At 35.4% G+C, this 25,783-nt stretch overlaps 1 long non-coding RNA gene across 1 annotated transcript in view; it reads right to left on the bottom strand.

Moving 5' to 3' along the window:
- Positions 1-575: 575 nt before the first annotated feature.
- Positions 576-25,783, bottom strand: part of LOC134739896 (uncharacterized) — a 341,453-nt gene continuing 316,245 nt past the window's right edge. Inside the window, exon 5 of the long non-coding RNA XR_010126994.1 lies at positions 576-3,497. This is a non-coding gene — a long non-coding RNA (uncharacterized LOC134739896). The remainder of the gene's footprint in view (positions 3,498-25,783) is intronic.

Raw genomic sequence — 25,783 nt, 5'->3', positions numbered from 1 at the left:
AATAAAAAATCAATGGTTACCAGGAGATAGGGAAGAGGTAGGGATAAATGGGTGGAGCACAGAGGACTTTTAGAACAGTCAGAGTATTCTATACGATACTATGATGGTGTAATGGTAGATATATATCATTATATGTTTATCCAAACTGATAGAATGTTCACCTAATGCCAACAATGGACTTTGGGTGATAATGATGTGTGGGCTCATCTGTTGTAACAAATAGACTGCTTTGATGGGAAATGTTGATAATTGGAAAGGCTATTGATGTGTGGGGCGAGGGAGTATTTGGGAAATCTCTGTGCCTTCCTCTTAATTTTGCTGTCAACCTAAAACTGCTCTTAAAATTCTTAATTTAAAAAAGAATAAAAAAGAAGTAAGCCATTCAAGTAAGTGGCAAACTTGTAAGTGGTAGCCTCAGTTTTTTCTGACCTAAAAGTCATCTTACTTTATTTTAAACATTTTTTATAAAGTGGTGTTGTTTTAACTTTTTCCCTGGTTTATGCAAGTTTTTGAGAACCTAGTAAACTATGAGTAAGTTCTTAAAGAGCATGAGTTACAGAAAGAACAGAGCAGAATCAGACCCCAAAACACCAAATTTATTGTAATTTTCAGGTACCAACAATATATTTTTGAAAGGTTGAATATGTTTAAGTAAATGAAATAGGCAATCAAAAGTACATGTACACCATGGAATACTATGCAGCCATAAAAAGGAATGAGATCATGTCCTTTGCAGAGCCATGAATGGATCTAGAATCCATTATCCTCAGCAAACTAATGCAGAAACAGAAAACCATATGTTCTCACTTATATGTGGGAACTGAACAATAAGAACACATGCACACGGGGAAGGGAACAGCACATCCTGGGGCCTGTTGGGGGGTAGAGAGCGGGGTGGGAGAGCATTAGGAAAAATAGGTAATGCATTCTGGGCTTAATACCTAGATGATGGGTTGATAGATGTAGCAAACCACCACGGCACACATTTACAAAAGCAACAAACCTGCACATCCTGCACATGTACCCTGGAACTTAAAATAAAAATTAAAAAAAATACAAGCCAGTAATAGAGAGCTGAAAGTATAAAAGTTTATGTTTGCTTTTTATTTTTCCGCTTTGGTCTACAGTGGTTTTATTTTTATCTCGGTTCAAAGCCCGACATCAAGAAAAACGATTTTCCCTTTCTCAGCTTCACTTTTTTAAAAATCAAAATCTTCAAATATATAAGTAAAAAAATATATAACACATTTTCATTTACCCATCAACAACATTCAGCAGTGGTCAACTTATAGCTACTCTTGCTTATCAATATCCACTCTTTCCACTTCTTCACTCTCCCTACAGGATTACTTTTATGTAAATTCTAGACATCATTTTAGCTCATCTGCAGATATTTCTGTATTTACCTCTAAAGGCTTTCTTTAACAATGTATAACCACAATATCATTACCACAATTAAAAACTATTTCTATTTTCTTCAAATGTCTCATGTTACTTTACAATTTGTTTTCTTAAGGATCCAAATAAGATCCATACATTAAAGTTGTTTTTATGTCCCTTAAGTCTGCTTTTATCATAGATTGCTCCTTTATCTCCCACCCCCCAATACACACCTTCTGTAATATATTTATTGCAGCAACGGGATCATTTATCCTATATAGTTTATAATAAACTAAATTTTACTGATTGCCTTTTTATGGTGTCATTCAACATGCTCCTGTATCTCCTGTAAATATTGCAAATTGGTAGTTAGATCTAAACTCTGATCTAATTGGTAATTAGATCCAAAGTTTGATTTTTTTTTCTGGCAGTAATATTTTATAGGTGGTATCATATGCTTCTATGAAGAGGCGTGTCTGTTTGTCTCTCATTTTTTATGTTAGCAACAATTGATGACAACTGGCTAGATTCATTATTTCATTAGGGGTTGCAAAAATGGTAACATTTCAATTCTATCATTCTTTCTTCATTCTTTGGCTAAAGGTATCTTTAAAAAGGATTTTCTATCATCAACATTTGGTTATCCTTAGACATAATCCATAAAGGAAAAACAGGATAAATACTTAATTCTTCTCTTCAATTCAAAACAATACATTCTTATGGATCCCTAACATTCTTCAAAGGTGTCCAATGACAACATTATTTTTCAATTAACATTATTAGGAACAGATAGATTTAAGCATATTTGAGGCATTTTAATCTACTGCCTTTGTTTTTCTTATTGATTCTCAAATTTTTACCTTTGGCCAATGGTAACCTCTTCAGGGTGACTCCTCTGAGTCTCTTTGATGCATCCTAATAGTCTTTCAAAACTGCCTCGCTTTTTAATAAGAGAAGTTGATATTCCAGGCTCATGTTGTACAATATTCAACCCCCCAAGCCGGAATTAGACACTTTTTGCAATGAACTTCAACTCCTTTTAGGGGAAATGTCTACAGAGAACAATCTGAGTATTACATTTCCTCTTGATATTGAGTTTTATGTTGTTTCTATATACTTTTAAGTGATTAGAACTAGGAAACTATTTTTTTTCTTTTTGTTGGGAAAATGCTTTATGACTTCATACTGATAGTTTAACTTCAAACTCATATTATTGGGTTTTCATTTATTTTCTTCTACTTGCTATTATATCTTCTTTACCCCATGGGACAAATCTCATTTACAATAATGTCAACAAACTTACTAACTTGCTTGATCTTAAAATATGTACACACTTGTCTCACAATAATAATTCCATTGCAAAAAATATAATTTTATAACAGTTCAATATATGTTTTTGCATTTTTTTTGTCCTTAGGATATCTCACAAAGGTTGTATAGTCAAATATCTGTGTTTGAGTAAATGATATAATTCATGTCTGTGTGATTATAATGCCAACTTAATATATTTATATTTATATTTATATTTCACCTGTTTTATCAAACTTTTCTGTTATAGGTATTGGTGTTTTAAAATTAAATTTTAAATTTAATTTTAAATAATGATATAATTATGTAAAATATTAAATGTTACCAGGGTCAAACCTAAAACAGGTATATTCAAATAAAATGTAACTTTTGTTTCTATAATATTTTCCCCATTGCATTCCTCCTCCAGAAGCAGTTGTTTTCTATTATAGTTTTGTTTTGCTTTTAGTTTTTGGTTTATTTTTCATTTTTTAAAGATAAGTCAATACATTACAATATATTAAAAATTATCACAAATTACATCATTTGCAGTTCCTCCCATCGAAGGTGAATAATCTGTATCTTTACCCCTTTAAATGAAGCTGGCATTGTGGGATTTTTTGTCAACAAAATGCAGCAGAAGTAACATTGTGGTATTTCTAAGTCTTCCCCTCAGAAGACCTTGCAGCTTTTGCTTTTGTTGGAACCTGAGGCAACAATGAAAAACCGTGTGGAGAGAGATCCAGCTGTCCCACGTCTTCTAGGCATTCCAGCTGGGGCTCATCCATGTAAGTGAAGCCACGATGCTAGATATCAATAGCCATAGGACTCTGCACAGACAAGAACAGGAGACAAACCACCCAGTCAACCCACAGTCACATTAAATTAATAAATCATTGTTTTAAGACACTAAATTTGGAAGTGTTTATGTTTTATAAAGCAATGTATAATCCTCAATATATTATACTCACTTAACTTCATAATTTTTCAAAAATTTTTACTATTGTCTGAATATTACTTGATAACAATATATAGAAATATGCATCATTCTTTTATAAAGCCGCACAATACGTCATCATGGGCTTCCCACACTAGGAAACTTTCCTTTACTGATGGCACTTGGTGTTTCCATTCTTTCACCAGTACAATAATGCTTCAGAGAAAAGAGTTGTTCATATGTCTTTTTTACATTTTTTAACATGGCTATTTTGATAAAGAATAAAATAGAACTTATAGAAATAAGACACAAACCAATTAAAATTAAAAATTGCTATGACTTAAGTAAACATTTTTGAAGACAGACTGGTAAATTGAGATATAAATCTGTAAAATTATCCAGAATGCAGCAAAGAGCCAAAAAAAATGGAAAAGAAGAAAGAAAGGACAAAAAATAGGTTAAAAACTGACACTGGTGATGGGAGTTAAAGAAGGAGATAAGAATCAGGGGAAAAACAGTATTTGAAGAGTTTGTGCCTGAAAATATTTAAAACTGATGAAAGATAGAAATTATAGGAGTTAGTACACAAATACTTGTAGTTAAATTTAAAAAGTCCTTGCTAGGTACGTTATAATAAAATTGTAGACACCAAAAACAAAGAAGATCTTTAAAAAGCCTGAAAGAAAAGAAAGATTACCTACAAAAGAACCAAATTTATCCTGACAGCTGCCTTCCCAATAGCAATACTGGAAACTAGAAGCAAAGTGAATAATATATTCAAAGAGATGGCAAAAAATAACTGTCAGGCTAAAACTGTACACCCAGAAAAAACTGTCCTTCCAAAGTGAAGGCAAAATAAAAATATTTTCAAGTAAAAAAGAAATCCTGAGAAATTTTACCACCAACAGACTCTCATGAATAAAGTCTAAAAAATGTACTTTGAGAAAAGAGAAAATGATCCAGAGAAAAGGTCTAATGTAAAAGGGGCAATGACAAGCAAAAAATAAGTGTAAACATGTAAGTATGTCAATATGAATGTGTATAAAAATAATAGTAACAAAATTTGTAGGATTATAAAAATAAAATCATACTAAAATAGCAGAGAAAAATACAATGATATTTGTGAAATTGCTTATTTAAGTTAAAGCCTTCTAAGCTAATTGTTTTGATAAAAAGAAGGGTAAAGATATTGATTAGTTTTAGAATTAACTGTGCATATTAAAAGGAGTAGTAATTAAAAGCATAAAACAAAATACGTAGCATGAAAATAGAATACATAATTTTCAAATAGCTAGAAAAATAGGAATCAAAGCAATTATTTAATCTCAAACAATAAAGAGGAAAAATGAAACAGAAAATGTAGTACAAATAGAGTCCAAAGAAGATAAGATAAAATTAAGGAGACTAAATAATTCAAATGAATTAAGCTTGCAAATTAAAAGAAAAACGTACTCCAAAAAAAGTAAATTTCTGTCTCTATGTTGCTTAAAAAAAGACACATATACATTATAAAAACGGAAAAAGCTAAAAAACTAAAGACTGAGAAATTATATAAGAGGTGAATACTAACAAAAGTGAAGCTATTGTTGCTTCTAGATAAATTAAAACTAGGGCAAAAGGCATTAATGAAGAATGCAATTTACTAAAATGATATATTAAAATCTTTTGGCACAAAATAATATTGCTTCAAGATCCATAACGAGAAAGTTGAAAGAAGTATGTAGCGAAATTGATAAATTCACCATCATTATGAATCTTACTAATTAGTACATCAATCAAATAAAAAAGAGATCAGCTAAGACAGAAAAGATTTGAACCACAAAATTAACAAGCATGATCAATGGACTTCTATAGAATCATGTACACAACATCAAAAAATATATTCTTCTGCATAAAGGTTTTTTTTATATACTTTAAGTTCTGGGATACATGGGCAGAACATGCAGGTTTGTTACATAGGTATACATGTGTCATGGTGGTTTGCTGCACCCATCAACCCATCATCTACATTAGGTATTTCTCCTAATGCTATCCCTTCCCTAGCCCTCCAACCCCTGACAGGCCCCGGTGTATGATGTTCCCCTCCATGTGTCCATGTGTACTCATTGTTCAACTACCACTTATGAGTGAGAACATGCAGTATTTGGTTTTCTGTTCCTGTGTTAGTTTGCTGAGAATGATGGTTTCCAGCTCCATCCATGTTCCTGCAAAGGACATGAACTCATCCTTTTTTATGGCTGCCTAGTGTTCCATGGTGTATATGTGCCACATTTTCTTTATCCAGTCTATCATTGATAGACATTTGGGTTGGTATCAAGTCTTTACTATTGTGAATACTGCTGCAATAAACGTACATGTGCATGTGTCTTTATAGTAGAATGGTTTATAATCCTTTCGGTATATAACCAATAATGGGATTGTTGGGTCAAATGATATTTCTAGTTCTAGACCCTTGAGGAATTGCCACACTGACTTCCACAATAGTTGAACTAATTTGCACTCCAACCAGCAGTGTAAAAGCATTCCTGTTTCTCCACATCCTCTCCAGCATTTGTTGTTTCCTGACTTTTTAATGATCACCATTCTAACTGGCATGAGATGGCATCTCATTATGGTTTCAATTTCCATTTTTCTAATGACCAGTGATGATGAGCTTTTTTTCATATGTTTGTTGGCCACATCAATGTCTTCGTTTGAAAAATGTCTGTTCATATCCTCTGCCCACTTTTTGATGGGGTTGTTTTTTTCTTGTAAATTTGTTTAAGTTCCTTGTAGATTCTGTATATTAGCCCTTTGTCAGATGAGTAGATTGCAAAAATTTTCTCCCATTCTGTAGGTTGCCTGTTCACTCTGGTGACAGTTTTTTTGTTTTGTTTTTGTTTTTGTTTTTTTTGCTTGTTTGTTTTGCTGTGCAGAAGCTCTTTAGTTTAATTAGATCCCATTTGTCAATTTTGGCTTTTGTTGCCATTGCTTTTGGTGTTTTAGTCATGAAGTCTTTGCCCATGCCTATGTCCTGAATGGTATTTCCTAGGTTTTCTTCTAGAGTTTTTCTGGTTTTAGATCTTACATTTAAGTCTTTAATCTATCTTGAGTCAATTTATGTATAAAGTGTAAGAAAGGAGTTCAGTTTTAGTTTTCTGCATATGGCTAGCCAGTTTTCCCAAAACCATGTATTAAATAGGGAATTCTTTCCCCATTGCTTGTTTTTGCCAGGTTTATCAAAGATCAGATGGTTGTAGATGTGTGGCATTATTTCTGAGGCCTCTGTTCTGTTCCATTTGTCTATATATCTGCTTGGGTACCAGTACCATGCTGTTTTGGTTACTGTAGCCTGTAGGATAGTTTGAAGACAGGTAGTGTGATGCCTCCAGCTTTGTTCTTTTTGCTTAGGATTGTCTTGGCTATACATGCTCTTTTTTGGTGCCATATGAAGTTTAAAGTGGTTTTTTTCTATTTCGGTGAAGAAAGTCAATGGTAGCTTGATGGGGATAGCATTGAATCTAAAAATTACTTTATAAATCAATATCGTTTTCACAATATTGATTCTTCCTATCCATGAGCATGGAATGTTTTTCCATTTGTTTGTGTCCTCTCTTATCTTCTTGAGCAGTGGTTTATAGTTCTTCTTGAAGAGGTCCTTCCCATCCCTTGTAAGTTGTATTCTTAGGTATTTTGTTCTCTTTGTAGCAATTGTGAATGGGAGTACACTCATGATTTGGTTCTCTGTTTGTCTATTATTGGTGTATAGGAATACTTGTGATTTTTGCACAATGATTTTGTATCCTGAGACTTTGCTGAAGTTAGTTATCAGCTTAAGGAGATTTTGGAATGAGACAATGGGGTTTTCTAAATATACAATCATGTCATCTGCAAACAGAAAATTTGACTTCCTCTCTTACTATTTGAATACGCTTTATATCTTTCTCTTGCCTAAATGCCATGTCCAGAACATCCAATACTATTTTGAATAGGAGTGGTGAGAGAAGCCATCCTCGTCTTGTGCCAGTTTTCAAAGGGAATGCTTCCAGCTTTCATTCAGTATGATATTGGCTGTGGGTTTGTCATAAATAGCTCTTACTATTTTGAGATACGTTCCATCACTACCTAGTTTATTTAGTGTTTTTAGCATGAAGGGGTATTTCCTGCATTTCCTGAATTTGAATGTTGGCCTGTCTTGCTAGGTTGGGGACGTTGTTTTCCAACTTGGTTCCATTCCGCCCATCACTTTCAGGTACACCAATCAAACGTAGGTTTGGTCTTTTCACATATTCCCATATTTCTTGGAGGCTTTGTTTGTTCCTTTTCATTCTTTCTTCTCTAATCTTGTCTTCACGCTTTATTTCATTAAGTTGATCTTCAATTTCTGATATCAAGTGGAAGCACTTGATCAATTCAGCTATTGATACTTGTGCATGCTTCATGAAGTTCTTGTGCTGTGTTTTTCAGCCCCATCAAGTCATTTACATTCTTCTCTAAACTGCTTATTCTAGTTAGCAGTTACTGTAACCTTTTATCAAGGTTCTTAGCTTCCTTGCATTGGATTAGAACATGCCCCTCTAGCTCAGAGAAGTTTGTTATTACCCATCTTCTGAAGCCTACTTCTGTCAATTCGTCAAACTCATTCTCCGACCAGTTTTGTTCCCTTGTTGGTGAGGAGTTGTGACCTTTTGTAGGAGAAGAGATATTCTGGTTTTTGGAATTTTCAGCCTTGTTGTTCTGGTTTTTCCTCATCTTCCTGAGATAAATCTACCTTTGGTCTTTAATGTTGGTGACCTCCAGCTGGGGTTTTTGTGTGGACTTCCTTTTTGTTGATGTTGATGCTATTCCTTTCTGTTTGTTAGTTTTCCTTCTAAACAGTCAGGCCTCTCTTCTGCAGGTCTGCTGAAGTTTGTGGGAGGTCCACTCCAGACTCTGTTTGCCTGGGTATCACCAGCAAAGGCTGCAGAACAGCAAAGATTGCTGCCTGCTCCCTCCTCTGGAAGCTTCATCCCAGAGGGGCACCTGCCAGATGCCCACTGGAGCTCTCCTGTATGAGATGTCTGTTGACCCATGCTCAAGGTGTCTCCCAGTCAGGAGGCACTGGGGTCTGGGACCCACTTGAGGAGGCAGTCTGTCCCTTAGCAGAGCTCGAGTGCTGTGCTGAGAGATCCGCTGCTCTCTTCAGAGCCGGCAGGCAGGAACATTTAAGTCTGCTGAAGCTGTGCCCACAGCCACCCCTTCCCTCAGGTGCTCTGTCCCAGGGAGATGGGAGTTTTATCTATAAGCTCCTGACTGAGGCTGATGCCTTTCTTTCAGAGATGCCCTGCCCAGAGAGGAGGAATCTAGAGAGGCAGTCTGGCTCGCTTCTGCATAAAGGGAAATTTATGGAAATTGCCCATATACTAAGCCATGAAACAAATGATACACATACCCACAGCAACAGAACTGAAAAAAAAAAAAAAATAGGCCAGGTTTTCTAAGCACAATACAACCACTTATAATATAACAGAAAAAAAAACCCTAGGTTTCCTAAATTACACTTTAAAAAAAGCACTTCAAGGAAGAAATTATAATGAAAACTAGAAAGTACTTAAAAGTGAATAAAAATAAAAATACTGTATAATAAAAATTCATTAACATAGTTAAAGTTGACTTCTCGGACTTTTGGCTAAGATCAAGTGTAAAATAAAAATTTAGTTTTCAAGCTTACAATTGAAAACTTAAAAAACTAAAAAATGATGAGGTATGCATCCAATTTAAAAAGTCAAAGTAACAGAATAATCCACAAATCAGTGGAGATAAGGGATTTTTTTTTAAAGAACAGGAATTAATGAAATAGATAAAAACACAACAGAAAGGCTCGATAAAGTGAAAAGTTTGTTCTTTGAAACAAATTATCTCTGGTAAGATGAACTGGGTGAAAAAAATAATAAAAGGCACAACTAAACAGTACTAGAAATTAACAACAAATTAACTAGAGATACACACAGCAGAGATTATAGATGTGTGTGTGTGAGTGTGTATGTGTATGAAATAAGCAAGTACTTTTGCCAAAAATTTTTAAATGTTAGATAAAATGGGAAAATTCCTAGAAAAAATATAACTTACCAAAACTGAAGAGAAACTGCAAATCAAAATTGTCCATAAACATCAAAGATATGAATCAGGAATTAATGTTTTCACAAATAAAAGATCAGGTCCAGAGAATTTTATTGAATTACCAAGAAACAATTCTAATTGTATATAAATCTTTCCAGAAAACAGAAGTAGAGGAGATGCACTCGAAGCAATTTTAGGAAGGAGATGTAAAATTGATCCCAAAATTAAATATGGAAAACAGGATATTTACTTATGAACATAGATACAGAAGTGTGTGTGTGTGTGTGTGTGTGCATGCGTGCACATATGCGTGATCAATTGTGTATTTATTTCAGGAATGAAATGTTAATGTGAGAAAAACAGATTAATTTAAAGCACCACTTTAGCAAGTTAAAGATGACAAAGTGGTACAGCATAAAGGGTATATTTAATAACACTGTATACTGAAAGTTTGCCAAGAGAATAGACTATGTTCTCTTACCACACACACAAAAAGGGTAATTATGCAAGGTGATGAATAGGTTAATTTGCTTCACTGTAGTGTAGTAATTTCATTATGTATATGTACATCAAAACATCATGTTATATACCTTAAATATATATAAAAATAAAATAAAGATGACAAGATGATTCATCAAAAAGATGCAGAAAGTGGCCAGGTGCAGTGGCTCACGCCTGTAATCCCAGCACTTTGGGAAGCCAAGGTGGGCAGATCATTGAGTTTGAGACAAGCCTGACCAACAGACAAAACCTCTCCTCTACTAAAAATACAAAAAATTAGCCGGACATGGTGGCAGGTGCCTGTAATCCCAGCTACTTATGAGGCTGAGGCAGGTAAATCACTTGAACCCAGGAGACAGAGGTTGCAGTGAGCCAAGATCATGCCACTGCACTCCAGCCTGGGCAAAAGAGTGAAACGCTGTCTCAAAAAAAAAAAAAAAAAGAAAAGAAAAGATGCAGAAAGAGGGTTCAACACTATTTCACACATACTTATAATTAAATTATAATATAATTAAATATAATTTCCCACCTATTTATACCCACAAAAAACCTCTTGGTAAATTAATAATAAGAAATTTATTTTCCCTTTTGCAGGTGATCTACCACAGCTTTACAGCAGTCAACAAACTTTCTCTAAATCAGGAAGAAGTAAGGACTCCAGCTGTTACAGCCCCTTTTCAACACTGTACCTGAGGCCACAGCCAGAATGGTCAGGATTGAAAAAAAAAGAAGCAAAAGCAACTAATGGTCTCAGAAGTCCACTTAGAAAGCAAATAGAATCTGTACCCAAGTTATTGAAATTAGTAGTAGAGTTTAGCAGAGTTACAAGACAAAAATTCAATGTACAAATAGTGATTGTATTTCTGTCATGATTATCCTAGTCCATTAGTACTGCTATAACAGAATACCTTAGACTGGGTAATTTACAAATAACAGGACTTTATTGCTCACAGTTCTGGAGGCCAGGAAGTCTACCATCAAGTTTTCGGCAGATTTTGTGTCTAGTAAGGGCTTCCTCTCTGGTGCCTTCTTGCTGAGTTCTCACATGGCAGAACAGAGGAGGGAGGCAGATACCTCTCTGAAACCCTTTATAACGGCATAAATCCCATTCATAAGAATGGAGCCCTCATGACCTAATCACCTCCCAGAAGTCACACTTTCTAATACCATCACTTTGATGATTAGGTTTCAACATATGAATTTTGAAGGGATGCACACATTCAAACCATAGCAGTAGGAATACAGAGTTAGAAAATATTCAAACTAATAACAAAATATAACATTTGTAGTATATATCTAAAAAAATGACATTTAGGGAGAAAATGATAAATGTTTTTAAAATATCAAATAAGAAAAGGAGATACTATGTTCATAGATAGGAAAATTTAGTATTGTAATGTTAAAATTTTCAAATTATTTTTAAAAATCAATGTAATTCTAGTTAAATTACAGCAGAGTATGACATTGACAAGAATGACATTGAAAGTAAACAAAAGAAACAGAACTGAGAACCTAAAAATATGTTGGGAAACTTGACATACAACAGAGGTGACATTGTAAATCAGTAGAGGAATTAGAGATAATTTAACAAATGATACTGATACAATTGATTATCCCCATGGAAAAACAAATTGGATCAAATCTTCCGTGACACAAAAGTCAATTCCAGGTGGAATAAAAATTTAAATATGAGATGGCATTTTAAATGTTTCATATGGTTGATTAAAAATGATTATGTGGGGAGTTGAAAATGTGTAAATTTAACAATTATAATTCTGATGTTATGGTCTACAGTAATTGTTGCATATGTGTACGAGGAAATACATAAGGTAATGTTTATACCAGTATTGTCTATAATTACAAAAAATAAAAATATCCTAAATGTTCTTTACCAGGAGCACAGATAAATAAATAATATGTGAATATATGTTGCAGTATAGCCACAAAAATTAAAAGGAAGGTACATGACCTTTGTGCATGAACATGAAAGAACTCCGCAACTCAGGATAGTGGTGACCTGCTGCAGAAGAACTCAGTCACAAAGGGGATGCACAGAGCTTTGAAGGCTAGTTGTCATTTCTCATGTTGAGTAGTATGCAAACAGGGGCTCTGAAAAGTAATTGTGTACCTTCTGTACATGTAATATATTCACTTTTATGTATGAGATAGTTTACAAGTCTAAAATTATAATAATTTTAAAAGAAGAAAAGGATTACAAAGGATATTTACATTATATTTTATATATAACTGGAGGTGATTTACCAAACCCTCTGTTTTTGTTGTTGTTGTTGTTGCTTGTCTGTTTTGTTTTTTGGTTTTTGTTTTTTTTGAGACAGAGTCTTGCTCTGTCACCCAGACTGGAGTGCAGTGGTGCAATCTAGGCTCACTGCAACCTCTGCCTCCCGGGTTCAAGCAATTCTCCCTGCCTTAGCCTCCTGAGAACTAGAATTACCAGCGCCCACCACTATGCCCAGCTAATTTTTGTATTTTTAGTAGAGACAGGGTTTCATCATGTTGGCCAGGCTGGTCTCGAACTCCTGACTTCAGGTGATCCGCCCGCCTCAGCCTCCCAAAGTGCTAGGATTACAGGCGTGAACCACCGCACCCGGCCACTGAACCCTCTTAAATTCTATGTTAGGAGCCCCTGCTAGAAAAAGTTTAACCTCCTATATTTTTAGAGCCAGAGATGTAACCAAGCTCTCATAAACCAAAAGTTAGGTCAGGCCCATTCCCAGAGAGGGAATCAACTTAGGCAATCCCTTAATCAAGTTCAAGAAAAAACGAGAAAAATAAAAACTAAAAACAGTTAGCTCATTTATTTAGCATTGTACAAACCAGAGTTCCTTGACATTGGTGATAGTAATCCAGTTTTCATTTTCTAGAATTCTTGAGATCACTGGTAGTGCAAATGCATACTGAGGGTACAGAGGAACATTCAGGAGTGATGTTTCAGTGATCTGCCTAGGGGTAAGGAGTTGTTACAAGCATTACAGTTTGCTGGAACTCACAGTTCCTTTCGGCACTAGGTACTTTGACATATTTAAAGATGAAGCCAGGGCAGTCAGAGATAAGGTCCCTGACTTATCATTAGATTAAAATATGAAAGATCTGAAGATATGAAATTATACTAGTGGGTTCAGATCTGCTTTTTGAACAATGACCTTCACTTTCTCATACCCTAAGTATGATAAAATATTTACTAATAATATTAGCTTTAGACCATTTTAATATTGTATATCTATACCAAAAGTGTAAACCAAACTAGTATACACACTGAGACAACTTAGGGTTTTACCTATGGAACATGATGAAAAGAATCAAAAAGAGAGTAATTGGCTTATATTTAAAATATCAATGGAAATAAATTCCCCGAGAAGCTGAGCTTATTATATATTTTAATGAATTTGAAGCCTACTAAAAGAGGGCCTGATATTTGTCTCCTTACTCTTACATCTGGAAATGTGGTCATTTAGGACAGAATCATAGATAAGATACCTCTGGATGTAAATCTCACTTTTGTAGGAACCCTAGGTATCCAAGGGGAAATATTAAGAAAAAAGATTCACAGGTAAGCAGTAGGGCTCCAGATGAGGGGACAAAAGCCACTGAAGGGAACAGGTGAAAGGCAGACCTTCTGCAAACCCTCATATTGTGCAGTCATGGCCATGTTGCACATAGTGGGCAGATTTCTATTCTGTGTTTTAACACTTTTAGATGTAGGGTGTGATGCTGTAACTTTTATCTAGTCAACCATTTTCCTCACTATTTACTCTCCCTCTCTTTCTTCTATGCTCTAATATTGCAGATCCCAAGAAAAATATTTGGCAAGTTGCTCCAAGTTGTTGAAATAGTTGGCAAAACAAATCCCTAAGAAATTGAAACTTTCTAATCTGATCAAATAAAATGTTGAATACGGCTTACTGTCAAGATGAGTTACAGCCTTTAGAAACTAAAAGAAGAATTCATGAAGAAATACTGAAAATTTTCTACACAGAACATTGCATTTTATTAACAAGTTTAAAACATAAGCCTAGCAAACCACAGGAGAGATCTTTTTCTTAATTCAACTTTATTAACTTCGTTTGATTCAAAGCATCAATATTTATGGGGCAGAAATTTCCAATTGTCTCTTAAAAATTGGGTTTTTTTTTGTTATATAAGAGAGATTAGCCATGAAGGTAGTTTAGTAAAGAACCATTCTTCACACATTTTCATGCAGCATTTCTGCTTACTCAGTAGCTATTATATTCACCCAGTAGCATCCCTGGCTTGGAGTTATTGTTTGGGAAAACAAATGGGACTGTTTTCATACTCTGAGAAAATGTTTTTGAGCCAATATATGCCGAGATGCTTGCAAATTAGAAGGTGGACACCTTGGGTGAACTACAAGGCGAAATCATTCCAATCAAATAAAATAGGGCTTGAGAGAAGGATGAGGAGAATAGAAATTTGCTGAAAGACAGAAAAGGAGAAAGAGAGTGAATGAAGGCCTGAAAAGAGATTTGAACAGACACTTTACCAAAGAAGATATATGGATGACAAAATAACATCAAGAGATGCTCACCATTATTAGTCATCGGGGAAATGCCAATATAAACCACAATGAGTTACTACAATGTATCCACAGGATGGCTAAAAGAAAAAATTAAATGTTGATAAGGATGTGGAGCAACTAGATTTCTTATACACTGCTGATAGGAATTTAAAATGATGCAGTCATTAGCTTTAGACTTTGAAAAATACTCTCAAGTTTATTGTGGAATTAGACACATGGACTCAGTAATTCCACTCATAGATATGCACTTAAGAGAAATGAAAACATACATCCATAGAAAGAACTGTACACCTTGAATTGTACAACTTCAGAAATGTTCATAGCAACATTATTTAGAATGGGGAACAACCCAAATGGCCATGAGAAAATCAATGAATAAACTGATTCAGACAATGGAACATGACTAATTAATGAAATGGAATGAACTACTGGTACAAGCAAAATCATGGATATATCTCAAAACATTCTGGAAGCCAGATATAAAACAGTAGATACTGCATGATTCTATTTATATGAAACTCTAGAAAATGCAAACTAATCTGTAGAGACATAAAGTAGATCAGTGGTTGCCTAGGACTGGGGAAAAGGGTATTGACTGAAAACTTTTGGAGTGATGAAAATATTATGAATCTTGATTGGAGAAGCAGTTACATAAATGTTTACATTTGTTCAAAATCATCCAATGTTATATTTTAAATGGGTGAATTATAGTGAATGTGAATTTTACCTCAGAAAAAAAAACAATTTAAACACATACACAGACAGGGTACCTGAGAAGAATGAAAAACATCGTGAAGGAATTAGAAGACAACAAGCTTTTTTAGTCTTAGAAAATATGTCATAGTACTAGATATAAAAATTGTCATACTGGGCCAGGTGTGGTGGCTCACGCCTGTAATCCCAGCACTTTGGGAGGCTGAGGTGGGCAGATCACCCAAGGTCAGGAGTTAAAACCATCCTGGCCAACATGGTGAAACCCTGTCTTTATTAAAAATACAAAAAAAAAATTACCCAGGCATGGTGGTGTGTGCCTGTAATCCCAGCTTCTCGGGAGGCTGAGGTAGGAGAATTGCTTGAGCCGGGGAGGTGGAGGTTGCAGTGAGCCAAGATCGCACCACTGCACTCCAGCCTGGGTGACAGAGCGAGACTTTGTCTCAAAAAAAAAAGTCATTCTGAAAAACTACCTGTTGGGTCCTATGCTCACTACCTGAACCTCAGCATCACGCAACATACCTTTGTAACTGACCTGCATGTGTACCCCTGGATTTTAAAATAAAAGTTTAAAAAGAATGAACAAAACAAAATCAGGGAAACTATTACAAGTTCAAAAAATTAAGAGAAATACTAACCAAATGCATTTTTGGACTTGTTTAGATTTTGTTATGTGTGAAAATGGCATCACAGTAATTTTTAAATAAACAAAATTTTTCAAAAGCTACAAAATATAAAAAATAAAAATTGTCATAGCATTTTAGGGAGGGTTGGAAGGAAAAGAGGAAGCCAGGCCCTTAGCTGTGAATCAACCTGACAGGTCATTGACCATGCAGGTTTTTATCTGTGGTTGTTCTGATCAACAATTTTATCCATGACTTTTGTTCTTTCTGGTCTAATATTTTATGATTCTGTGTTCAGTGATAATGTTTTAAAATGTGTTTACCAAACCTACAAAAAGCATATAGCTAAAAATAATAGCTAGCTAATACTTTGGATGACAGATTCAGGATTCAAAATCATTTTGACATACAAGAACACTGAACTGAAGCCAACCAGATAAAATTTTAAAGGACAAATCTCTTGAATTTAGGTTTAAAAATTCAATTGGGCAGATATTGTTGTGGAAAAATCTGGTTTTCTTTTTAAAAAAACACCTATTTCCAGAAGGAGAAAAATTCTTTGTAATAGACTATATGTGTATATATGATTCCATCTATATAAAATTCTAGAAGATGCAAACCAATCTACAGTGACATAAAGAAGATCAGTGGTTTGCTGGGGTCAGGGGTAGAGGATCTATTGACTGAAACGGGGTATCAGAGAACTTTTGCAGTTGTGTATATATATATATATACATGTATATATATGTATATATACATATACGTATATACGTATATACATATGTATATACACATGTATATGTACATATATACACACAACTTATTGCAAGGTAAATGAGCCAATTGTCAAATGATTACTAAAAATCCCATTCAACATTAGACTACATGAAGAGAAGTAGCCATCCAGAACATTGTAAAGAATAGCCTCACTTTGTTCTGCACTAGTCCGACCACATGTGAAATATTTTGTTCAATTATAAATGGCAGATTATAGGGAGAATACCTGAAAAGGAGACAGATCTGTTGAAAGATTCTCTAAAACATGTCAGAGATTAGAATACCAAAGTGAAGAAAGTCATAGTAGTTTCCAGATTTTGAAAGCATCGCAACATACAAGAGAAACAGTGCTCTGTGTTAAAGATTGGGGTTAATGTATATAAATCACAAAGAGGTAGAAATGAAAAAACTGAATACATCAATCAGTTCATAAGGGTATGAACTATCTCTTGATGTACCAGGTAGCCTTTCACTGAAACTGAGCAAAGGATGCATGATCAAATTACAGAGATGTCATATGGGAATCCTACTGTTAGATGAGAAGTGGGAATAGATGTCACTAACTACAGAATTATAAAGGTGGAATTTGACCCCATCTTAATAGTGGGAAATATTTGGAAAGGCAAAGAAACAGGACAGGGATGGGGTTGATAGGTTGGGGAAATAAACAGCATGTATAATAACACAATGATGTGAAAATTAGGGCAAAAAAAGTCAAGTGTGCCTAGCACGTAAGAACCCAATCTGGCTAAAATGCAGTGCTGTTAAGGAAGAGCACCCAAATTAGCCTGGGAACATAAGAAAAGCCTTGTGGCTGGGCACAGTGGCTCACACCTGTAATCCCAACACTTTGGGAGGCCAAGGCAGTCAGATCACTTGAGGTGAGGAGTTCAAGACCAGCCTGGCCAACATAGTGAAACCCCGTCCCTACTAAAAAATACAAAAATTGGCCAGGCATGATGGCATGCACCTGTAATTTCAGCTACTCAGGAGGCTGAGGTGGGAGAATTGCTTGAACCTGGGAGGTGGAGTTTACAGTGAGCTGAAATCATGCCACTGCACTCCAACCTGGAAGACAGAGCAAGACTCTGTCTCAGAAAAAAAGGAAAAATAAAAGCCTTGATATTAGGACAGGAGGTTTAATGCCTGACTATAGTGAGCCAAAAGCTAGAAGCTGATACTTTCAAATACATTTTAGAGTAGAATGCCTTCCTTCCTTGTTCACACCGTTAATAAAGGGAGGTAACTAAGGGAAGACATTCTTAGAGTTTGCCCATGAGATTAAGAGAATTAGACAGTTCTTTGAAGAAGAAAGAAAGGTAAAGTGGGGGGAGTGTTGTGAGAGAAAAAAAAAGAATCCTAATTGATTTTGTATGTGTAAGAGAAAATTAAGAGGCCGAGGTCAGTGACAGCCTACTAAAGAAAAAGACAGTAGAAAATCAACACTGAGCAATAACTGGAAGGGAATAACAAAGGGAAATGATCTCAGTAAAGGCCAATCTTTTAAGTTGACCCTATGCGCCCAACTGGCTCATAAAATGACCTAGGCACATGAGAAACTCCAAGCTGATATTTGTTCTGAGAAAGTCAGTATACAAACATGCCTGAGGTTCTTTTATTTGCTGTATTTGTGTTTCTCTATATTTGTTAAGATGGATGAATTCTCTGCTTCATTGAACATAGTAGTTAAAGCAAGTGAAAATTAAATGTTGACTTGGTCTGATTAAAGTATAAATCTAAATGCAGCTTTAACAGACAGAATCAGAAAGTGAGAAGAGATATTCATTACGCATTTATATACAGAGAGAAATTTGGCTTCTAAATATCCTTATAATGGGTTGGAAGTCATAAAGACAATAGATACAACAGTTTTACTTTAACCTACAGATTATCTCCTATGCATTTAAAACTCTAGAAGATGAAATTACCTACCAAAGGAAATTAAATACTGAAAGCCTAACACAGGAGGCCAAAAAGTCCAAGCTCTTTCTTTTGCCTTTTATATAAAGAAAAACATAAGAGTTTTGTTAAACATCTATATATTTAAATGGCCAATGCACATTTGAACATATGTAAAATTTCAGTACTAGTCAAATAAATCTAAAGTAATGACATATTGTCTATCTAACAAATTGGTAAAAATTAAGAAGATGAATAATATTTGTAATGGGGAGTGACAAACTGAACATATTGTAGAATAAAGTTTTCAACTTGAAAAGTACAATCTAATATACTGTGCATATTTTTTGATTAAGTAATTTTACTTCTAGGAAAATATTCTAAGCTAAATGAGGAATTTGTATACAGAAGAAAATACAAATTTTCAAAGGAAGCATTGCATATTACAATGCTGCAGACAATTCAAATGCCTACTGAGAGGGAATTGGATTGAATAAATTATAACATATTGATAATGTAAAATAGTAGAGAGCTGCTTAAAAGGAAGAATTCATCATTATGTATGATTATGTCATTATATATTAGATAAAAATGAGATTGAAATATATATACAAAATGCTATGCTACACTATATATTTAGTATGTTTCAATTTAGGTAGATAATTAATCTCTTTATGAAAAAGTCTGAAATGGTATGTTTTTAATTGTTATATCTGGCTAGGATTATGTAGATGTTTTTACCTTCTATTCCATAAAGGTAGGCTTTAACTTTGGAATTACAAGCGTGTATTATTTTGTGATCAGCAGAATCAATTGAACAATTCGATCTAATAGACTTCAATATTCCCTAAGTGAAGTTGTAGCTGTACACACAGGTGGCTGAAGTAGAATGTAGAGAAGGTTGTTGGAGTTGAAGAGTTTAATTACCTTTGAGGCTGGAAAATTGGATGTGTCATCCTCATACATAATGATGAGAAGAGATTGAATAGAAAAAAAAGATCAAATCCTATTGTAAATTTAACAATTTATAAAGTGATAGACAACAAGAAAAGACATAAGCAGTATTGAGTGGCATGGATCTCAAATGACAAAGGCTTTTGGCATGACTTTGGAAAAGTGACAGGAAGGAGAAATAGGGAGCTGGGAGACTATCCACACCACTCTAAACCCTGTGGTTTAGGGAACCAGCAGCCTCTGAAGTCAGGGTTACTAGAGAGGTCCTGCTCTCAGGGGAGACCCTGTGTTCAGCAAAAGCTGGTGGAAGCAGGGAAGATGTTTCAATTTATATAAATTTTTGTTGTGAATCTACCACATGCCAGTTGCTGCACCGATTCTTGAGTAAAAATTTAATGCTTACAGAAATCACAAGGGAAAAGGTATGGACTGGATGAAAAAAAAAAAAAGGAGAGAAGAAGAGAGTAAAATGAGGATAAAAGTTCATGACAAGACAGCTTGTCCATCCTTTCTTCTGGAAGGTGACTAAGGATGGTGATAACAAGGTTTCTATCAGAAGTGCAGCCTAGCAGGTTACAGGCACAAGTGCAATAATAAATGACAGTTTTGAAAATATACAATATTGAATATAGAGAGATGGAAAGGTCAAGGTATAAATATATCTTAAGAGCTAGAGAGGCCAGATCATGCGTCTGACTAGACACATTACCATTGAGAGCCTTGCACTCAGAGTGTGGTTCATGGACCATCAGCGTTGGCATTATCCGAGCTTGCTGAAAGTGCAAAATCTTTTAAACCCCTTTTCTGATCTACTGAATCAGGATCTGCATTTTAACAAGTCCAGCTGATTCATAATCTTGTTAAAGTTTAAGAAATATTTCTCTAAAACATATATTCCCAACTACTAAACCACATTCAACTGAATTAGAGGTTGAGTTACAACTAGGATGCCAGGAACTATGCATAAACCTGTATCCCGTTGTATCTATGAAGCAGTCTATTGCCTCATAATTCCTGTCTATGCATAATTCCTGTGTCCCCAGCCTTATACACTGGGGAAAACACACACTGGTGGGAGTGCGTAAGGCTGGGGAAACTAATTTCCTCTATCTTTAGGGAAAAAAAGTGGTTGAAAATAAGATTCTAGAAAAACTGATCTGCGAAACTGTGACTATTTGCCTGCCACAGGGGATATTTGTGCCTAGGAGGGGTCAGAGTTTCTTGAGATAGCCCTGAGGACTTATATCCCATTTTAAGAGAGGATTTTGATTCACAGAGAATCATTAATGGATACTTAGACTATGTACATGAGTTTAATTGGGCAGCATCTGCCACAGCCAGAACCTTTAGAGAACAGGAGACCTGAAGCCACGGGAGCAGGGGGCCTGCCATTCCTGAGAGAGCACTAGGAAAGAAGGATTGCTGGCCCTGTGATGGACACTATGTCTCTAGCAATCAAAGTCCACTCCAGACTCCCTGGGTGGTCTTACAAGACACACTTTGTAAGTGTAGTACTAAGTAGGCTATCAGCCTTGGCAATGAGGTCAGTGAGATGGGTGGTGAGCAGGGAGAGTGTGGGACTCCAACACACCTCAGTTTCCAGGAGGTCCACGACAGCCTGTCAGACATTCAAACTCAGCCCACAAGAAACCACCTCAAACTCAGCGTGTGCAGGTGGAAACAGAGAAGCCTGCCCTGGGAGGAGCCAGCATATGACTAAGCTGCACCCCCATGTGTAGGGAGGATTGGCGGACAAGCCTATAGGGGAGAAATGGGGTTGCAACCACTTGAAAGCAAGCTCCCCTTCTTCTCACCTCCCATTAAGACATGCCACACATAGAAATGTGTGAGAGAACCTACCTTTTGGGATCAGTAGTCATGCTGAACTGAGAGAAAACACATAACACCTTTACCCCTTTTAGATAACCCCTTGAGGACACCATGTAGACCGTCATCAGTGAACTTGCGCTACACCTTCTCCTTCACCACACCTCCCCCTTCCAGTCCTTACTTCCGGCTAGTTTAGACATAAAATTAGTGTGAGCATTGAGACCATCCTGGCTAACACGGTGACACCCCATCTCTACTAAAAATACAAAAAATTAGCTGGGCGTGGTTGCGGGCGCCTGTAGTCCCAGCTACTCGGGAGGCTGAGGCAGGAGAATGGCGTGAACCTGGAAGGCGGAGCTTGCAGTGAGCCGAGATCGCGCCACTGCACTCCAGCCTGGGCGACAGAGCGAGACTCCATCTCAAAAAAAAAAAAATAGTGTGAGCATTCTTTCCTTGCAGATAGATGTGAAAAAGAACTTAGCCTAGGGTGGCAGTTTAACCGGGAGTCAGGTAGGAGTACCACCCCAATTAGAGGTATTGTTTTTTCCTATATTATTTACCTCTTTTTTTTTTGTGCACCCTCTCCCAGAGAGACAGAGTCTATACATGTGGACATATTACTTTCAATTAGTCTATTGAAGATACCACTTGTCATCCTCATTTGATGTCACTTCTTTCTTCAATCAATATCTAGCTCAGGTCAGCACAATTAGAAATTTAAAAGGTAGAAAGAAAAAATATACTTAAATTATCAGTTTCTCATTACATATTCAAAAGGGCAAAGGCAAGTCAATAATTTTAGATCAGTTGTCTATCCAATCAAATTGCTCACAAGGATAAGTTTGGCTGCAGAGCACTGAACTGCTTGAAGCCATGAGTCGGGGACATGAATGAGACAGTCTTTTTTTTTTTTTTTTTTTCTTTTATTATTATTATTATTATTATTATTATTATTATTATTATTATTATACTTTAGGTTTTATGGTACATGTGCGCAATGTGCAGGTAAGTTACATATGTATACATGTGCCATGCTGGTGCGCTGCACCCACCAACTCGTCATCTAGCATTAGGTATATCTCCCAATGCTATCCCTCCCCCCTCCCCCCACCCCACAACAGTCCCCAGAGTGTGATGTTCCCCTTCCTGTGTCCATGTGTTCTCATTGTTCAATTCCCACCTATGAGTGAGAATATGCGGTGTTTGGTTTTTTGTTCTTGCGATAGTTTACTGAGAATGATGATTTCCAATTTCATCCATGTCTTGCAAAGAATTCTCACTCTGCATCTCCTTTTCATTCACTTGGATTCTATCCCTTAATATGGACAGATGTCTTACCGTCCCTAACATTCCCAGAATCCTCAGCGACACGAGTCAAACTCACTACTCCTTGTGTCCAGCAGGAAGCCAAGTAGCATCAACATGATCCAAAGTAATTGAACCAGCAGTGAACTCTTTTTGCAAATCTTCTGCATTTAATTGTAATCTTACATTTGTCTACTCTTTGATTTTGTGATAATCTGTAGAAACACAGTTATGACAGAATAATGGGTAGAGAGTGACAGTCCTTAGTCATAGTCAATTCATTGTTTAACTGAAACAATCACTGACTCCTACAACATCAATTTGATTGAAATATGGGAGGATTTAATTTGTTCTTGCAGGTTATTGAAATAGCCAAGTCACGACATATCTGAGAAAATTATTCCTGTCAGGTAAAAATAGATTCCAATAAACTGGGCAGTGATCTGCTTGACTATTTGGCCATTGTCCTATTCTTATATCGGAATTAAAATGTAACAACAGAAAAGTTATTTAGGTGTGCCACATAGACAAAGCCGGAATGTATCTGCTACAGATGTGTGTATTTTTTCAATTAACTGGCAAAAGTCTTTACAGAACTCTCATTTCACCAGCTTACCAACCATTTTACCATAAGAGATACAGGAGGAGACAGAGACAAATAGAACAGAGAGACTTTACCCAAGCAGTGTTGCCTCACATATGTACAAAGAAAGAATGAAAGAAAGAAAGAAAGAAAGAAAGAAAGAAAGAAAGAAAGAAAGAAAGGTGGGTTTCATTTAGCAAGGCCCATTTAAAAATATGAAGTGTGCATTATGTTTTTTTACAGAAAATATTGAGAAGTGTCCAGACATTTAATTTTATTTTTTACTATTTTTGCAATGCACTTTACCTCTATCTGGCATTTTGTGCGGTGTGACTAGGATAGCAATAGTCAAAAGACAATAGGATGTCCACCCAACAAATGAACGAATTGGCAAGTTGTAACCTGCAGTCTTCACTCCCATGTTTCAACCCTGAAAAATATGTGTCGTCATGCCTACCTATGGGACAATGACCAATTGTTGGCCCCCAACAAAACACAAAATAAGAATTATCAAATATAAACATTTATGATGATTTAAAAGTCTCATTAAGTCTACTTTATGCATTCTATTACCTTCATTACTTAAATGTTAATTCTTCAAATGCCAAACACATATGTTGTAATATTATTACTAAAAGATTGTCAATTATGCAAAAGATTATGGGGGTACAAATAATAAAATAATAAAAAGGGAATTTAGAGACATTTAAAGATTCAATTAGACAGTCAAGTTTATACTTTTCTTGTTATTTTACAATACCCTCCAAACTTTAATGTTTATATAATTATTTTTATTTCTTCTATTGCCTTTTTGGTAACTTTATTTTTTATTTTAGTTACTTTATTATTATTATTATTATTATTATTATTATTTACTTTTAAATTCAGTAGTCCAGGTGCAGGTTTGTTACACAGGTAAACTTCTGTCATGGGGGTTTGTTGTACAGATTATTTGTTTAAGACTAGAGTTTTTAAACTGCTTTAAACACTCTTAAATTTCCGAGATTTTAAATCTGTCTAGAAAGAAACATCAATACAATGTCATATGTTAAGCAAAAGATAAGAAACTAGCTAAAAATAATTAAAACTCATGCAGACCTACCTAGCCTTAGTTGTCAACAGCCAATAAACATAATAAGTAGAAACAGATGGAAAGAAGTGTGAGTGGCTACCAACATCTGGGAAGACAATGGAAATCTTGCAAGCCAATTCACCTACTAACTCACAAAACTGTATGATAGATATAGATAGATAGATAGATAGATAGATAGATAGATAGATAGATGATAGATAGATAGATAGATAGATAGATAGATTATAGATAGAAACAAGAATCAGCACAAGGCATTTCAGAACCAATGAAATAATTAATCTGATACTGACATTTGAAAAGTAAAAAAGCTCCTTATAAAATTACCACGGTTCTAAGGCAAGGGTTTAGCATAGATATTAGGATTCTGTAGGAATTCAAGGTTGGACTGGCAGAAAATGCAAACATGGGAATAGATACAGGCCCATGTTTCCCAGAGCAGGATGCATGTGCCTCAAGATTCTCTAAATGCTTTCAAACAGCATATGGACAATAAATAAATAGCATCGATTTTCATAGCAACAGTTACTTTCTCTTCAATCCATAGGATTAAGTTAAAAATCAAGTCTCGTCATAGTGCTATTGGGTCCTCAAAAATTCTCTAGCGTGTGGTAAACTCCCTTTAGTAAACAAACAACCAAAAATAAACAAACAAAACACATAGGAAGACTTCTACTTGACAAGCATCCAAATACACCTTTACTTCTTCCTGGGTTGCAGGTCACAAACCAAAGTTTAGGTCACAGTATTTCACCAAGGATTCCCCAAAAGCATATGTCTTCCTCTGCTTGGACATGAATAAACAAGTTCTAGGGAGTTTCAACACTGAAATGCTTTTTGAATTGACTGACTTACAGAGTTTTCTTTGCTTTCTTGGCTTCACTCTTCTATGCTCAAGATCCTTATCACAGAGAAACATAAGTTTTGGTGTTTTATCACCACTGAGGATGAAAATAAATCCATGGGATATTTAAGTTTCACTAGGCTTTGTTTCCTTTCATATTTCTAACTTAGACCAGAGGTTATACAAGGCAGCTGTCCAGCATCCATACCATTAAGGTAGACTTCCCCTCATAATTTTAAGGTAGGATTCCTCTCACTTCTGTCAACTGGAAATTGATCTGGATGTCATACCATGGATGCGATTACGATGATATATTACCTAATCAGATAGAGTAATATCTCCTGACACCTTATACTTACTTAGAGTTAACATAAAATGCTAATATTTTAATTAAAAGAGGCTAATAAATATTTTTCCAAAGGGCATATG

This window comes from Pongo pygmaeus, chromosome 6 (genome assembly GCF_028885625.2).
Source record: "Pongo pygmaeus isolate AG05252 chromosome 6, NHGRI_mPonPyg2-v2.0_pri, whole genome shotgun sequence".
Taxonomy (NCBI): Eukaryota; Metazoa; Chordata; class Mammalia; order Primates; family Hominidae; genus Pongo; species Pongo pygmaeus.
This window is presented reverse-complemented; position numbering and strand designations above follow the sequence as displayed.